The sequence below is a fragment of the Dermacentor variabilis genome, chromosome 1, assembly GCF_050947875.1.
Source record: "Dermacentor variabilis isolate Ectoservices chromosome 1, ASM5094787v1, whole genome shotgun sequence".
In the NCBI taxonomy this organism is placed as follows: Eukaryota; Metazoa; Arthropoda; class Arachnida; order Ixodida; family Ixodidae; genus Dermacentor; species Dermacentor variabilis.
In genome coordinates, this window is record NC_134568.1 from 14,661,181 (window position 1) to 14,673,484 (window position 12,304).

Consider the following 12,304-nt stretch of genomic DNA (forward strand, 5'->3'; position numbering starts at 1 on the left):
AGCTATTATATACTTTTCTCTTGAGGGATAACGGCAACCTGCTGTTCATGATTTGGGAATGCCTGCCAAACGCACTCCAGCCCATTCTTATTCTTCTGATTATTTCCGTCTCATGATCCGGATCCGCCGTCACTACCTGCCCTAAGTAGATGTATTCCCTTACGACTTCCAGTGCCTCGCTGCCTATTGTAAATTGCTGTTCTCTCCCGAGACTGTTAAGCATTACTTTAGTTTTCTGCATATTAATTTTTAGACCCACTCTTCTGCTTTGCCTCTCCAGGTCAGTGAGCATGCATTGCAATTGGTCCCCTGAGTTACTAAGCAAGGCAATATCATCAGCGAATCGCAAGTTACTAAGGTATTCTCCATTAACTTTTATCCCCAATTCTTCCCAACCCAGGTCTCTGAATACCTCCTGTAAACACGCTGTGAATAGCATTGGAGATATCGTATCTCCCTGCCTGACGCCTTTCTTTATTGGGATTTTGTTGCTTGCTTTATGGAGGACTACGGTGGCTGTGGAGCCGCTATAGATATCTTCCAGTATTTTTACATATGGCTCATCTACACCCTGATTCCGTAATGCCTCCATGACTGCTGAGGTTTCGACTGAATCAAACGCTTTCTCGTAATCAATGAAAGCTATATATAACGGTTGCTTATATTCTGCACATTTCTCTATCACTTGATTGATAGTGTGAATATGGTCTATTGTTGAGTAGCCTTTACGGAATCCTGCCTGGTCCTTTGGTTGACAGAAGTCTAAGGTGTTCCTGATTCTATTTGCAATTACCTTAGTAAATACTTTGTAGGCGACAGACAGTAAGCTGATCGGCCTATAATTTTTCAAGTCTTTGGCGTCCCCTTTCTTATGGATTAGGATTATGTTAGCGTTCTTCCAAGATTCTGGTACGCTCGAGGTCATGAGGCATTGCGTATACAGGGTGGCCAGTTTCGCTATACACTTTCCCAACTTTAAATTTTATCTCCAAAGTGAAGACCCTGAGGTGCTTCCTTCTCATCTTCTCCAAGTTCTTGAGAACCAAAAACGTCGTTTGGACCATTGGTGACGAGCGATTTGCGTAGCATGGCGCGGTATTCCATTTAAGGCTTGTTTTAGGGTATTTACTTTTTCATTCAGCTAGCCGCTTCATTTCATTGGCGCCGTTTGAAGAAGACGCAGTATAGGAAATGTATCACCTGAGCATATGAAAATATCCTGTAACACAAGGAAAGTAACATGTTAATTTCCTGAATTATTAATTGCATCCATCACAAAAATAGTCGAACGTACACGAAATCATTATAATACCGTCATGTTTCTTTTTCCCTCTAAGTCATATGTTTTCCTAAAAAAATTGCTTTTCTAAAAGTTGTCGATTTCACTATTACATTTGATTATGGGGATTTACGTGCCAAAACCACTTTCTGATTATGAGGCACGCCGTAGTGGAGGACTCCGCAAATTTTGACCACCTGGGGTTCTTTAACGTGCACCTAAATCTAAGTACACGGGTGCTTTGGCATTTCGCCCCCATCTAAATGCGGCCGCCGTGGCCGGGATTCGGTCCCGCGACCTCGTGCTCAGCAGCCTAACACCATTACCACTGAGCAACCACGGCGGGTTCGATTTCAATATTATTTATACAGGGTGAGTGAGTGAGTGAGTGAGTGAGTGAGTGAGTGAGTGAGTGAGTGAGTGAGTGAAAACTTTTATTGAGTCTTTCAAGAGTTTTGCGGTTACGAGCTCTCCGTCGTCTTCATCTTCTTGGCGCTGGCGACTTGAGACTTCTCTTCAGCAAGGGTGGGCCCCTATCCCAAGGCTCCACTGAGTCGTGCTGCATCGCTCGCGTGCTGCACTAGGGCCCTTTGGGCGGTGAGCTCGCTGCTGGTGAGCCGACTCTCCCATTGCTACGCACTCGGGTGTTCGTGTTTGTGGAATGCTTTGTTGCGTTCGCACTCCCAGGTAATGTGGTAGAGTGTAGGTGTGGCACCGTACCAAGGGCAGGTGGCCCTTTATTGTGTCGGATTTATACAGGGTAATCATTTTTAAGTTTCATGGAATTTTAAAAAAATCGTCTGTGGCAGATAGCACAATTCTTGCCCTTGAGCTGGATTATTGGAAGGAGCGGACATTACTAGCACGAGGCATCAAAACACATGTTCAACTAATTCGCAAGAATTTTCTTATTAACTTTTTAATTCATTCATTTGCGGCTCACATTGCAATTTACTAATTGTATACCCAGTGAGCTTGCAAGACTTATCCACTTGAAATGAATTCCAAGATGACGGCAGTTTCGAGATATGATTTGCCATAGTGTGGAACGAAATACATGGACGCTCGAGTTACTTTTGTACTTCAATGCATAAAAGATCATTTTATTAAAAAAAGTAAGTGGAACAACAGTGAATGTTTACGGCAGCATTGATGGTGCATTTCTGCTAACTGGCATCATCCTGGAAATTCATTCCAAGTGGATATGCCTTGCTGGCTACAATTCGCAAATTTTCAATATGTACCACAAAGCAATTAATTCAAAAGATCATTACAGTATTTGCGTTAATTAGTTGAATATGTGTTTCAATTTCTCGTGCAAGTAATGTCCGGCTCTTTGAGTAATCCAGCTCAAAAACTAGAAAAGTTATCTGCGACAGGCTATATTTAAGAATTCCACAAAAGTTAAAAAAGATCACCCTGTGTATTTCCACCTTTGCCTGCCTTACTTTGTCTTTTATGTTTCATCTGCCCTTGGCCCTTTAACCGCCGTCTTCTCAGTAAATCGTCGGGGTGGGTAAGCGCTATGGTTTAAGGAGCAACCAAAGGAAAAAACCATTAAACGTACTGCCGTGGACAAATGAGCCCTGAACAGGTGAGTTAAAACACGAACTCAAAATCCCTCCACAGGATGACGTATGACACGATCAAAATTCTTATCAAGCTCACAAGCATCTCTCATTTGTGCGGATTCGCGGATGAATATGTTTCTTTTTTTTTTCGTGCGGAAGAAATGAGGGTCCTGAATCATATAGTTATTCGGTTTTGCTGTTTAGACTTGGCACTTTCCGCTTTACGTGTAATTTGTTCACGAGCGTGCAGGAAGAGGAGGTAACTGAAAATCAGCGCATTCCGGAGTCTTCAGAGAACTTTTGTTTTCTGATCACATAAGGGATTACCCGCTGACATTTCCACAGAGGTCAGCCATTTGTTTTTCAGTGTCCTGAAATTCTAATCTTGAAGTCACATTACAAAAACGTTCGTTGACAACTACCTGCATCAAATAAAGTCACTATCTTCTAAAAAACAATGTATTTTCCTATACGCACAACATTGTGTTCGTTGTGCCTCGCTGTGCCCTCAGACTTGCAAACACACGTGCCAACCCTTTCTGGGTTTCAGTATTGCAGAAAACCCCGCACATACGTATTACCAAGCGCGAAGGTTGCGGGATAACTCAGTCTTCACGACAATGTGGCCGCTGTACTACGCTTCATCATGTGCGGCGCAACATAGTACGCTGCACTGTGCATGCTTTACAGTGTGCGACGACACTATCGACGTTGTGCTGTGTACGTTGCACGATGTACGAGGACACCATGTCCCTTGTACTATGTTGCATCTTGTTTACACAGCCTCGACCCATCACTGAAACTTACATTACCAGCGAACCTTCCACGACGTGACGCAACACTGCTGTGTCGGCTGTGGGTAGGAGTAGCATTCACCAACTCCTACAGCTATCGTATTGGAATGGCGGATTCACCAATGTGCGCTAAGTGCAAGTGTGAAGAGACCATCAGTCACCTTCTGTGTCACTGTTCTCGCTTCGATAATCAACGTGCGACTCTCCAGTGTGCTTTGAATAGACTGGATGACAGGCCATTTACGGAAGCGAAGATCTTGGGAGCCTGGCCTCACAGTTCATTGGCTCAGAAAGCAGTTCGAGCGCTTTTTCGCTACCTGAGGGCAACAGACTTGAGTGCCCGACTATAGACATCCTACACCTAAGTTCTCTCTCTCCCTCTTTCACTCCCCATTCCCCTTCCCACGTGTAGGGTAGCAAACTGGACTCAGTCTGGTTAACCTCCCTGCCTTTCCGTCTTCCCTTCTCTCTCTCTCTCTCTCTCTCTCTCTCTTCTGTGCGCTGCACTATAGTACGCTGCACTACAGTGCACTGCACTATAGTGCACTGCACTATTTATGATTTACTATGTACGACGACACTATCGAGGAAGTGCTGTGTGCGTGGCACTATGTCCGTTGTACTACGTTGCATCATGCGCGCTCCACTATAGTAGGTTGCACTGCAGTGCACTGCACTATGTATGCTTTACTGTGTGCGACGACACTATCGACGCCGTGTTGTGTACGTTGCACGATATAAGAAGACACCATGTCCGTAGTAATATGTTGCATCTTGTGCGCTGCATTATAGTACGTTGCAGCACAGTGCACAGCACTATGCACGCTTTACTATATACGACTAGACTATCAATGCTGTGCTGTGTACGTTGCACTATGTCGACGACACTATGTACGCTCTGCTATGTACGTAGCACTATGTACGCCGCAGTATGTACTTCGACACTATGTACGCTACAGTAGCGACAAGGAACACGTATGGGTTCCCAAACGTCCAATAATAATTTTTACTTGGCCAGTAAACACTATTTTTCACTTTTTGTAGCATTCAATCTGACCAAATGAGCTTTCCTCGAACCGTTGACTATGCGTAGCTGAGTGTTTAGCGTCACCTACTCTCAAGTGCACGTTGCGCAGGGGCTCGGTGTTGGTGTTTATCTACGCTAGATAGTAGGAGGATGAAGTCGAGGATCAAGAGGTGACGGCGACTGCGCAACGGAAAGGACCGACGATCAAGGTACGTTCACTTTTGAGCTTTCAACTGCCGTCTCACTAAAGAGGCACTAGACGGTGAAAGATTGGAACGTAGAAAACAGGCAAGTAAGGAGGAACCTGTCAATTTCGTTCGATATAATGGCGACGCTTCCATTATTTCGGAAAACTTGAAAGACTAAGAAACTGCGGTCTCGACCCTATATTGAGAAAGGCGGTGTTTCGTAAAAAAAAAAAGAACGCAAGAATCTGAAGTTCCTATGCATGAGGCCTTAATTTCTTAATGGACTCCAGTCGCAAGCTTATCTTAAGGGCTCTTTTTCTTGAACACCTTTCGCGTATTGCTGGGCTAGCGGAAGATAAAGAAGCAAGGTGCCCAGCAAGCAGCTTACGCGCACATATATAGTTTTCGCGAAAAAAAGCAGGAAGAATTGTCCCCTGTCAGAAGCCCGATATGTATTGCGCAATCGGTCATCGACCCAGCTTTGCGTCGGGCTAATTAAGTAAGCAATGTATGCGCATATCATCAGTGTGATTCCTATGGCACAGGGGAATGTTGCAGTTCCGCACAGAGGGCATAGCGATCGATTACAACGAAGGCTATCGCAATATTACATGCAGTATAACTCGAGAGTGTTTTGCCTAGGCCCAGTTTCAGTCTGCATTCGCAGTAGCTCGCGCGTTGTCTATAGAGCGCTCGAACTACGTGCTTTGTACTGCAACAAGCGACGTCTATAGATAACGCCGTGTTTTAACGTCTGGGGCTTAACTTCCCGAAAGCGGGCACAGTGGGTTATGAGGAAGCCCTAAGGGGGGGGGGGGGATGCAGACTAAGTATGACCACCTAGGGCTTCTTTAGCGCGTAACTAAATCTAATCACACGAGTGTTTATGCATTTCGCCCACATCATTGTAGTGCGGCACCTGCGAGTGAGAATCGAACCAGCCGCCTGTTGCTCAGCAGCAGAACGCCGTAGCTGTCGAGCTACCGTGGCTGGTCCTGTGGCAAAGTATAGGGAGCAATTAAGTAAGCCTTGCATGTAGGCTCCCTAAGGTGAAGCATGCCGAAACAATTCTGGCATCGTGTTATTATTATGCGTGCAGCGTGCGGTCCCTTTCGTCTCAGAGCTTCGTAATCCCTTACAGCCACTCAGAGCTGTATCTTTACATAATACTGTCGTCGCCTATTGTGTCACCTCATAAGCTGAACAGCTCGGGCGATAGAGCAAGCGTGATCAATGCGGTGAAATTTCATGCTTTGACACATCAAGCTTGACACTTGCAGAACGTCTATGGGAGGCAAACAGTCAATAGCAGCGGCTTGATAAGGACTCTATAGCTGCATTCTTGCCCGAAGGTGAGGCACAGTCACGTCATTTATCTGCTCAGGGCGCGGCACTTGTGCTCTTCGGCAGCTCACTTTCGATTTTCTAGGTAGAATTGGCTGGGGTTCATTGGGCTGTAGAAATGAGTAGCTTCTCCGTTTTGCATGTCTGGAAATGGTTATCAACTCCTCGGATGACGGGCTCCAAGCCTCGCAGTGTGATCAATTGTATGGCTATTTCAGTCAAAAAGTTATAATCTAATTGCATCGTAATTACGAGTCTAATCACTATATCGAGCCATTTTAATATGTATGCCTCAGTGGCAATGTATCCTTCCCGACATTGCTTAATTATCGCGTCTTTTCTACATTCAGAACATTTTGAAAGCCTCTTCTGAGACACCTTGTAGAGTACTTAGACGGGTTTATTTGCCCTCTTTGAAAATAGTTTAACATTGTCAACGAGTGAACAGCAACCTTAAGGGGGGGTGGGGGAGGAGAGGAGGAGGGGGAAGCCACAATGCAACGACAGGTTTCCGGCGTCTGTGACGGATGAGGCAGATTTTTTATTGCTAAAATCTTGTAGGCCTCGAGGTGTGTTTTTGTACCGTGACCATCACAGTAGCGGGAATAACCTTTCTGCAACTTCTCGTGCTGGGCATCTAAGAATCGTTGGCATGTCAACAGAGTTGCTGTCCGGAAGGCAGCCGATGCTTAACATTTACGGAATGAGATGGCCGTAAGAATGATGAAGGATATTACTGCGTGCTAAAGTAGCACCCTAAAGTGTAAAGCCTTTTTTATAGCCCGTGCACGAAAGCTCTCCGTCTCTAGCATGTGCTAATGAAATACTTAAACGCATAAGTTAGTGTTAGTACGGAAAGGGAGGAATGAAATAAATGCAACCTTTATTTAAATATGATACGAACAGGTAACGATACGCCGAGCACACAGGTAAATGCATTTCATACGTTCCTGTGTTTCTTTTTTTTTTTTTGTTCCTTTCCTGGAGTTTGGCGTTTGCCGATGTTTCCTGGCAGGATATACAGCGTTTTTTTTTAACCATAATAATTTTGACAAAAAAGCCGAGGTGGACGTAGCTTGCCGCTAATAACGTGAGCTTCACAAGACTAATTAACAAAAACTCACTAATCAATTTTTAAAGTATAACCTTCAGGGTTGTTGTCTAAATGGCAAATTTGGTGGCAGCCGCAGTTTAATGTGCACTCATTTTTTTCTGAAATCCTAAATTTTGCGCCTAATTCGCAATATTCATCGTCGCATTCGAAAGCTCAATCGAGGCAATATCAAAACCGAGCGGGTCCCGTGGTGCGTCAGACGCCAACGTCCCGTAACCAAGTGTGGGGCGAAGTTTGATTGACGCTATTTCGCGAAAAAATCCTGACGCGGCACGCGGCAGCACATGCTTGCCAGGCAAAGCGTAACGTGCCAGTAGGTGCCGTGAATGGCCGAGGCGTTCAGTGTCCAACTTCCTTGCGCTTGTCTTCGTCCCGTGACGCTCTAGGCGAAGACATTGCGCCCTCGCTGACTGCACTTCAGAACACCGTGAGTTACCGTGCCCAAATATTATTTTTGCAATTGGCTTTTTCACCTCATAAACAATCAACTTGGTTATTATTTCGAAACCCCTATTCACTTATTTTTAATTAGCCTCAAACCCGTTACTACAAACCTGTAGGAACGGGTCTCCCCGCTTTTATTTAATATTCTTGTCAACGAATTGGGGAAAAAGATAATCAGGGGCGTTTCGGTCTGCCTTTTCTGCGCTGCCGTGGCCCTCGGTTTCGATAATGCCTGGATTTACTCTTGAAATTCGATGATGAACATTTAGAATTAAGTGTGGCTTTTAATGTTTAAAAATAAGGGGCATTAACATGCGACCACTTCGAAATTTGCCATTCAAGCAAATACCCCCAGGGCACTAATAAAGTTTTTTCTTTAATGAGTCCTTGTTAATTAGTCTTCTGAAGCTTACCTTATTAGCGACAAAGTATGTCCACCACACCTAGGAACTGAACTGAAAAAAAAAACTGCGCGTTCGCTGCGCTTATAGCCTTTTGATAAAAATATTTACGGTCTAAAACGTATCTGTGGGGGTGCAGTCGAACACGTTTATAACGAAGTGCTTGGGGCTTCCGAAATCATTCGTTATACAGGATCACTTCATTGTAAAGGTCAGGCACCGCACTGCTCAAAATAGAACCATGACAGGGTAATTTATTTATCATACAGGCCATTTTGTTGTACAGGCGTTCGTTATAGATGATCGACACTGTAGACATGTACAACTTGGGTCATTGGTTATGTGCTGGCGTCATCGGTTATGCTCGTGCGTTTCTCTCTCTCTCTCTCTCTCTCTCTCTCTCTCTCTCTCTCTCTCTCTCTCTCTCTCTCTCTCTCTCTCTCTCACTCTTTCTCTCTCTCTCCCTCTCTCTCTCTCTCTCTCTCTCTGTAATGCTGAGGAGACTACTTCGGCCACTGCGTATGTGCAACCGGGTCTGCCACTGGGTACGCGACCATTCTTGGCGAATCCTCCAGCGTGAATGTGCCACTGTGGCACAAGGAATATCGAAGCCTTAAATGTATTCAGTTTTGCGTCATACTTCTCAGCGGATACACCTCTCATCAAAATTCTTTTATCGACAATCATCATTCATCGACTTCGTCCTCGTGGCGTGCACAGAAGTTAAGACACGCCGCTACTAATAACTGACGTGAATACCCCCCGTGATTCCAACACAGAAAAAGAAAAGAAAAAAAAAGAAACAGAGAATCGCCGTATTTACCAGACTATGGTCCGTGGTCTATACGGGTACAACAGTTGAAATTTAGCGGGGTGCGTGCTACACATGATTTCAGTTTTTAATATCCGAGGCACGTACGTTCGAAGAAAACGACGCGTCACACTGCATCTGCGGATTCTCGCCCCGCTAAACCACATAGCGATATCAGTTCTGCAGTGACGGTCGCTGCGCGCGAGCATTATCTTCAGGGTAATGTGACAGCTCGTAATACGTGCCAAAACCGCAATATTTACGTTTTGCGTGCCAAAGCCACAATGTGATCATGAGGCACTCCGCAGCAGGCGACTCCAGATTAATTTTGACCACCTAGGGTTCTTTGACCACCCAATGCATGGTACACGGGTGTTTCTGCATTTCATCTCCATCAAAATGCAGCAGCCGCGGCCGCGATTCCATCTCGCGCCTTCGGGCTTAGCAGCGCAACGCCAAAGCCACTGCACCACTCTGGCGGATGAAGGACAGCTTCCCTTATGCTGTGTTGAGGGGTTAGCGAGAATTTATTCACGCTGTTTGAGTCTCCACAGGCCGTACATCACAGTTTATAAGCTGGTGGGGTGGGTCTGTAACAGAGCTTTCTTCAAGGGGCTTCGCAAAGTCGTCGTAAACCTTGATTTGGTGATTTCGTTTTATTTTTCGAAGTCCTACGGCAACTGAGGCATGTTTCGCGTGCGGATGGGACCTAGAAATTGGGAGCAGCAGGTTATTGCTACGACGAAAGCCAAAGCACGCGTCAAGGGGGTTGTGAGCCTAATTTTCGGTTGTAATTGCGTTTTGGGACTGCCGCCGGCCCCCGAGAAGAACGGGGATTCACTGAACCGCGTACAGAAGCACGTCCCCGTCTAGACGTGGGAAGTTGGACATCCGGTCACTTCTACGGGAACGAATGATCACGCATCACAGAAGCCAAGTCAGTGCAGTGCGTTAGTGAGAGGCTTCTCCGAGTGCCCCTGCCGAATCTTTCGTCCGATTGCAGTTTTCCTGGCGCACTTCCTGGGAACTGGCACTGCCCTTTGACTGTATGCATATGTCGCTTTGTTCGTGCACATTGACGCTTTCGCTCTGCATAAGTTTGTGTATGTAACAGTTAAGGGTTCTGGCACGTGTGGCCTTTGTTAATAAAAGCAACGGAGATACTGAGCGATCCCTTCTGTCTCGTGAGACTAGTCTCATGAACAGTTCAAGTTGTGCCACAGTGAGGATGATGATGGTTTATTGGCATTCCATTTGGAACGTGGCGAGGAAAAATAGTTTCCTAGCCTACTGGAGTTAATCAGGAATGCTATACGTGCTTTTCGTTTTAGCATTTTTGTATTCATCTCCTTAATCTGTTCTCTCTTCCTCAAAACTTATCTACTTTGTACCGCTACCTATGCCCGTAACATATCCGGTAGTGTTAATCTCTTCTCTGCTTATTTTTTTCACCAACACTCTAAACGTCTCTTACTTATCCCGACTGCTGAGCGGTTAACGCTTCCGTCTATATTAACTCCATGCGCTTCTGGAAGGTTTGCGTTACCTACGGGTCTCACCAGGGTGAATCCCTTCGCATTTCATTAGGGTGGGCAGTCTGGTCCCCTGACTTTTGTGGCGGCATGCACATGCGTAATCTTGTTGCGAGTATTTACTAAGGTATGTTTTTGTCCTTAGACAACCAGCTCGAGCCTGAAATAGAAAGGCCCTGCCCGTTGTGTTATCGAAGGTATTTTCCGTTCTAATTACTTTCTTCGCATTTTTGTCAATCTACATGACCGTTTTTGTTTCCAATCTTTGGAAAGTTCGCAGAAAAAGGAGCCCCCATCCGCTGCTATTTATGCCTAGTTAGTAAATTCTTATTGTATCATTCCAAACCCGGGGTTATTACTGGATGACGCATCAGAGAGTACACGGAGCTTCTGCTTGTTGGCTGAAAGAAGACCTGCATGGATTACTCTGACCGAAATTGGAGGAGCCAGGCGAAACGTAGGAGTGCATTTCAAGGCGCTGCTGCTTCAGGGTGAAATTGACTTGTTCCATGGATAAGACCCTTACCTTCAAGGCCATAACAAATGTTATGGCACAGGACATCAAGCTCGAACAGCACCTGCAACGACGGGAGCCGTAGTTAAAAACTGTGTCTTAATTCTGACCACCTGCTGTCCACTAAAAATGCGACAGTTTGACAGCAACAACTATGAAAGTTTATGTCATGCATTTTTCGTGTCGTCTGTCGCAGTTGCCATCATGTTTGCTTGGCACAAAGAAGTCAGCAAAAAATAAAGCCGAATTTGTCCCCATCAACGTCAGTCTAGCCCCTTATGGATGAGTATTAGCATGGGACACACAAGCATCCTTTACACACTCACCACCGCCATCATCAGCATCATCATCATCACCACCGCGGCAGCGGTAGGTGGACAGTTCTAAACCCACCGCCGGCCCCCACCGAAAAAAAAAAAAATAAAGGTGGGCACAGGTGCTCCCGAACCCGGCGCCCGGTAGTGTTTGGGGTTCATCGCCTGGAGAGTGCACCCGGCCGCCTAATTTCCCAGCTTCGAAACGTAACCCGGAAGGGTGGATATGTTCACTGGCCGTTATGCGGACACGGCTGCATTAATCACTATCATCACCACCATCATCAACATCACGTTCTTCTTCTTCTTCTTTTTGTGTCCACTGCAGGAAGGTGGCCTCCAATTACCAGCAATTTCCAATTGCCCCTCACATGTGTCAGCTGATTCTAACTTGCGCCTGCAAATTTCTTAATTTGATCACTCCACCCAAGTTTCCGCCGTCCTCGACTGCGCTCGACATCCATTCTGTAACTCTAATGCCCCTCCCCCCCCCCCCCCGCCATAGTTATCTGATCTGCCTGTCCAACTTCTTTCTCTTAAAGTCAATCAGAATATCAGCTATTCCCGTTTGATCTCTGATCGACACAGCTCTCTTCCTGTCTCTTAACGTTACGCGTAACATTTTTCGTCCAATCGCTCTTTGCGCGGTTCTTCACACCCTCGTAAGGGTGTTCAAATATTCAGCGTGTAGATGCACCCGTACGAAAGCCGAATGCGCACTGTGATTAAAGGTGAATGATTATCTATTCTGTACTCTAATCAACAAAAATCCATTTGACTTATCATGTTGGGAACTCTTTTAATTCTAGCGTCTGATGGGGCTTACTAGAGCGGCGGACAGCAGTGCTTGGCTCTCTACCACCTGCGCGTGGCCTCGGTGGTAGAGAGCCAGATTCGCGAGGTAAAGGTTGGTGGGAGGCGCAGGCTGAAAAAAGACGCACGCCCGATAAAGCGCCCTGTCGTAGTGCACT

At 45.8% G+C, this 12,304-nt stretch overlaps 1 long non-coding RNA gene across 1 annotated transcript in view; it reads left to right on the forward strand.

The window, feature by feature from the left end:
• Positions 1-4,805: 4,805 nt before the first annotated feature.
• LOC142575545 (uncharacterized) overlaps positions 4,806-12,304 on the forward strand; it is a 44,239-nt gene continuing 36,740 nt past the window's right edge. The window contains exon 1 of the long non-coding RNA XR_012826665.1: positions 4,806-4,880. This is a non-coding gene — a long non-coding RNA (uncharacterized LOC142575545). The remainder of the gene's footprint in view (positions 4,881-12,304) is intronic.